This window comes from Macrobrachium nipponense, chromosome 35 (assembly GCF_015104395.2).
Source record: "Macrobrachium nipponense isolate FS-2020 chromosome 35, ASM1510439v2, whole genome shotgun sequence".
Taxonomy (NCBI): domain Eukaryota; kingdom Metazoa; phylum Arthropoda; class Malacostraca; order Decapoda; family Palaemonidae; genus Macrobrachium; species Macrobrachium nipponense.
In genome coordinates, this window is record NC_061096.1 from 43699564 (window position 1) to 43705563 (window position 6000).

The 6000-nt window shown below is 42.3% G+C and overlaps 1 protein-coding gene across 2 annotated transcripts in view; it reads right to left on the reverse strand.

Annotated features, from left to right (window-relative positions):
* Positions 1–6000, reverse strand: part of LOC135208710 (dynein axonemal intermediate chain 1-like) — a 56817-nt gene that overhangs the window by 25547 nt on the left and 25270 nt on the right. Inside the window, exon 1 of one of the 2 annotated variants that reach the window (XM_064241188.1) lies at positions 5243–5686. The exons of the other annotated variant lie outside the window; for it this stretch is intronic. The gene's annotated coding sequence lies outside the window, so the exon portion shown is untranslated. Of the gene's footprint in view, positions 1–5242; positions 5687–6000 lie in introns of those variants that run through there. 2 annotated transcript variants of the gene reach the window in all.

Here is a 6000-nt window from a genome sequence, read left to right on the forward strand (position 1 = left end):
AGAGGAGACAAACACCATCCCCCACCAACAGAAAGGCTGCAGAAGGAAGTGTAGGGGCACAAAAGACCAGCTCCTGGTAGACAAAATGGTAATGAAGAACAGTAGGAGAAGGAAACCAACCTTAGCATGGCATGGATAGACTATAAGAAAGCCTTCGACATGATACCACACACATGGCTAATAGAATGCCTGAAAACTATTATGGGGCAGAGGAAAATACCATCAGCTTCCTCAAAAATACAATGCGCAACTGGAATATCAATACTTACAAGCTCTGGAATAAGACTAGCAGAGGTTAATATCAGGAGAGGGATCTTCCAGGGCGACTCACTGTCCCACTACTCTTCGTAGTAGCCATGATTCCCATGACCAAAAGTACTACAGAAGATGGATGCCGGGTACCAACTCAAGAAAAGAGGCAACAGAATCAACCATCTGATGTTCATGGACGACATCAAGCTGTATGTAAGAGCATCAAGGAAATAGATACCCTAATCCGAACTGTAAGGATTGTATCTGGGGACATCAGGATGGAGTTTGGAATAGAAAAATGCGCCTTTGTCAACATACAAAAGGCAAAGTAACGAGAACTGAAGGGATAAAGCTACCAGATGGGAGCAACATCAAACACATAGATGAGACAGGATACAAATACCTGGGAATAATGGAAGGAGGAGATATAAAACACCAAGAGATGAAGGACACGATCAGAAAGAATATATGCAGAGACTCAAGGCGATACTCAAGTCAAAACTCAACGCCGGAAATATGATAAAAGCCATAAACACATGTGCAGTGCCAGTAATCAGATACAGCGCAGGAATAGTGGAATGGACGAAGGCAGAACTCCGCAGCATAGATCAGAAACCAGGAAACATATGACAATACACAAAGCACTACACCAAGAGCAAATACGGACAGACTATACATAACACGAGAGGAAGGAGGGAAAACGAGGACTATAAGTATAGAGGACTGCGTCAACATTGAAAACAGAGCACTGGGGCAATATCTGAAACCAGTGAAGACGAGTGGCTAAAGAGTGCATGGAAGAAAGACTAATAAAAGCAGACGAAGACCCAGAAATATACAGAGACAGGAGAAAGACAGAAAGACAGAGGACTGCACAACAAACCAATGCACGGACAATACATGAGACAGACTAAAGAACTAGCCAGCGATGACAATGGCAATGGCTACAGAGGGGAGAGCTAAAGAAGGAAACTGAAGGAATGATAACAGCGGCACAAGATCAGGCCCTAAGAACCAGATATGTTCAAAGTACGATAGACGGAAATAACATCTCTCCCATATGTAGGAAGTGCAATACGAAAAGTGAAACCATAAACCACATAGCAAGTGAATGCCCGGCACTTGCACAGAACCAGTACAAAAAGAGGCATGATTCAGTGGCAAAAGCCCTCCACTGGAGCCTGTGCAAGAAAACATCAGCTACCTTGCAGTAATAAGTGGTACGAGCACCAACCTGAAGGAGTGATAGAAAACGATCAGGCAAAGATCCTCTGGGACTATGGTATCAGAACGGATAGGGTGATACATGCAAACAGACCAGACGTGACGTTGATTGACAAAGTCAAGAAGAAAGTATCACTCATTGATGTCGCAATACCATGGGACACCAGAGTTGAAGAGAAAGAGAGGGAAAAAATTGGATAAGTATCAAGATCTGAAAATAGAAATAAGAAGGATATGGGATATGCCAGTGGAAATCGTACCCATAATCATAGGAGCACTAGGCACGATCCCAAGATCCCTGAAAAGGAAATCTAGAAAAACTAGACGCTGAAGTAGCTCCAGGAACTCATGCAGAAGAGTGTCATCCTAGAAACGGGGCACACATAGTAAGAAGAGTGATGGACTCCTAAGGAGCAGGATGCAACCCGGAACCCCACACTATAAATACCACCCAGTCGAATTGGAGGACTGTGATAGAGCAAAAAAAAAAAAAAAAAAAATAAAAAAAAAAATAATAATAATAATAATAAAAATAATAATAATAATAATAATAATTAATAATAATAATAATAATAATAATAATAATAATAATAATAATAATACAGATACAGAGAGAACAAAGATCCCCTCCATGAAAGCCTACAACACCAAGAAATTAAGGGAGAAAACAAGTGAGGTCAATGAAATAATGGGCATAATACACACCACCAGTATCACAGAAACAAATAACTTGGCATATGCAGGAGCAAGATTAGTAGCGAACTGATGGGGATTCGAACACCAACACACCAGCACAACCAACCCAACAGAAACCAAAACAGCAACCTCCTTTGAAAAGGCGCCTGGAAAAAGCAAATCATGGTGATGAGATCTGACATGAGTAAACTGAAAGAGATGGCAGAAACAAAAAGGCTAAGAAGCAAGAAAACAAGGGAGGAACTCAACGAGAAACAAAATACAAAGTATAAGAGAGGGGACTAAAACAACACAATAGAAGATGTACAACAGGAGGCTTAAGGCCAAAGCAACTAAGATCCAAACGGTACATGAACAGGAATAAGGGATACCAACAGAACAAATATTCGGAAACAACCAGAAAAGACTATACAGCCAACTAAGAGGGAAGAACAACCACCCAGAAATTCCTGAAGCCGAACCAAGTAAGGAGACTCTGGGAAAAAATATGGAGCAATCCGGTATCAACACAACAAACATGCAACATGGCTCCAGGAAGTCAAGGAAGAAGAAACAGGGAGAATAAAACAAAGATTCACAGAGATCACGACAGACACAGTCAGACACCAACTAAAGAAAATGCCAAACTGGAAAGCCCCAGGTCCCGATGAAGTCCATGGATACTGGCTCAAAAAACTTCAAGGCCCTCACCACGAATAGCAGATAACTCCAGCATTGTATCTCAAATCACCATGTACCCAAATGGATGACCACAGGAAGAACATCCTTAGTACAAAAAGACAAGTAGGGAAAGGGAAATTAGCCAGTAACTACAGGCCTATCACCTGCCTACCAATAATGTGGAAGTTACTAACAAGTATCATCAGTGAAAGGCTATACAATTACCTAGAGGAGACAAACACCATCCCCACCAACAGAAAGGCTGCAGAAGGAAGTGTAGGGGCACAAAAGACCAGCTCCTGATAGACAAAATGGTAATGAAGAACAGTAAGAGAAGGGAACCAACCTAAGCATGGCATGGATAGACTATAAGAAGCCTTCGACATGATAACACGCGCATGGCTAATAGAATGCCTGAAAATATATGGGGCAGAGGAAAACACCATCAGCTTCCTCAAAAATACAATGCGCAACTGGAATACAATACTTACAAGCTCTGGAATAAGACTAGCATAGGTTAATATCAGAGAGGGATCTTCCAGGGCGACTCACTCCCCACTAATCTTCGTAGTAGCCATGATTCCCATGACAAAAGTACTACAGAAGATGGATGTTGGGTACCAACTCAAGAAAAGAGGCAACAGAATCAACCATCTGATGTTCATGGACGACATCAAGCTGTATGGTAAGAGCATCAAGGAAATAGATACCCTAATCCAGACTGTAAGGATTGTATCTGGGGACATCAGGATGGAGTTTGGAATAGAAAAATGCGCCTTAGTCAACATACAAAAAGGCAAAGTAACGAGAGCTGAAGGGATAAAGCTATCAGATGGGAGCAACATCAAACACATAGATGATGACAGGATACAAATACCTGGGAATAATGGAAGGAGGGGATATAAAACAACACCAAGAGATGAAGGAACACGATCAGGAAAGAATATTGCAGCCAGAGACTCAAGGCGATACTCAGTCAAAACTCAACGCGGAAATATGATAAAAGCCAGCCAAACACATGGGCAGTGCCAGTAATCAGATACAGCGCAGGAATAGTGGAATGGACGAAGGCAGAACTCCGCAGCATAGATCAGAAAACCAGGAAACATATGACAATACACAAAGCACTACACCCAAGAGCAAATACGGACAGGACTATACATAACACGAAAGGAAGGAGGGAGAGGACTACTAAGTATAGAGGACTGCGTCAACATCGAAAACAGAGCACTGGGGGCAATATCTGAAAACCAGTGAAGACGAGTGGCTAAAGAGGTGCATGGGAAGGAAGGACTAATAAAAGTAGACGAAGACCCAGAAATATACAAAGACAGGAGAATGACAGACAGGACAGAGGACTGGCACAACAAACCAATGCACGGACAATACATGAGACAGACTAAAGAACCAGCCAGCGATGACACATGGCAATGGCTACAGAGGGGAGAGCTAAAGAAGGAAACTGAAGGAATGATAACAGCGGCACAAGATCAGGCCCTAAGAACCAGATATGTTCAAAGAACGATAGACAGAAATAACATCTCTCCCATATGTAGGAAGTGCAATACGAAAAATGAAACGATAAACCACATAGCAAGCGAATGGCCGGCACTTGCACAGAACCAGTACAAAAAGAGGCATGATTCAGTGGCAAAAGCCCTCCACTGGAGCCTGTGCAAGAAGCATCAGCTACCTTGCAGTAATAAGTGGTACGAGCACCAACCTGAGGGAGTGATAGATCCTCTGGGACTATGGTATCAGAATGGATAGGGTGATACGTGCAAATAGACCAGACGTGACGTTGATTGACAAAGTCAAGAAGAAAGTATCACTCATTGATGTCGCAATACCATGGGACACCAGAGTTGAAGAGAAAGAGAGGGAAAAAATGGATAAGTATCAAGATCTGAAAATAGAAATAAGAAGAATATGGGATATGCCAGTGGAAATCGTACCCATAATCATAGGAGCACTAGGCACGATCCCAAGATCCCTGAAAAGGAATCTAGAAAAACTAGACGCTGAAGTAGCTCCAGGACTCATGCAGAAGAGTGTGATCCTAGAAACGGCGCACATAGTAAGAAAAGTGATGGACTCCTAAGGAGGCCGGATGCAACCCGGAACCCCACACTATAAATACCACCCAGTCGAATTGGAGGACTGTGATAGAGAAAAAAAAAGAAAAAAAAAATAATAATAATAATAATAATAATAATAATAATAATGAAGAAAGAAGTAGGAGATGAAAACAAGGAAAAACCTTAATATTCCTACCTATAACACAAGCTAAGCAATGTGAACTCAGTCCACTAATACCAACACACAATTAAATGTGACAATATATACATGTAAACATACACAAATATATATTTATAAATAATCAAAATTAGCAAAAAATACACAATTTCACCTCGTGAAGTACCAGAAGAGGGGTTGATTCTGGGCCGTGATCAATCCAAACTGCTACCAAAAGGGCAAGTACTGAACGCCAGGTACTAAAGGGCAACACTTTGTCCCGACACAAGAAGAACGATAATACGTCTTACCTGGCGGCAGCCTCCCTACTTGTCACCTAACGAGTCAAGTTGCTCTCCCTCCCGTATATAGCAGCTGGACGAGGAATACACGGCAAGTAAATACAAAAATCCAGTGCCGGGATACAGCGATGATACAGGTCCCGTAAAAATCCTCCGACGGGAAACAAGGGGCAGAAACAGAGCGTCTGCTAAACCCTCAACAGCAGCGTGAAGGTCGCAGGTGACAACAACACCTGCATATAACAGCCGTGATCCAATGACACACGCACAACAGACGTATAGTTACGTCTTCCAGAATCCGTTAGGGAAATATCCAAGTGCGTGGTCCAAAAGGTAAGTATCCAAAGTCGTCCCCCAAATCAAAATAAATGCTGTGATGGGAAACAGGACCGGTGAGAGCTTGTCAAGACCCGAACTGCTGTTGACCGGTCCACCATGTCCACTCATCACCGTCCCAGTGTTTATAAACACTCAAAGCCAAAGCATAAAACAATCGTTAAAACGATAGTTCACTAATACACAAAGGAGGAGGAGGAGGCGCAAAAACACTGACTAAGCCACTTAACTTCACGGTAACGTATGGGTAAACATACTCAGCAAAAAGCTAACTTATATGTAAACAAGGCTGATT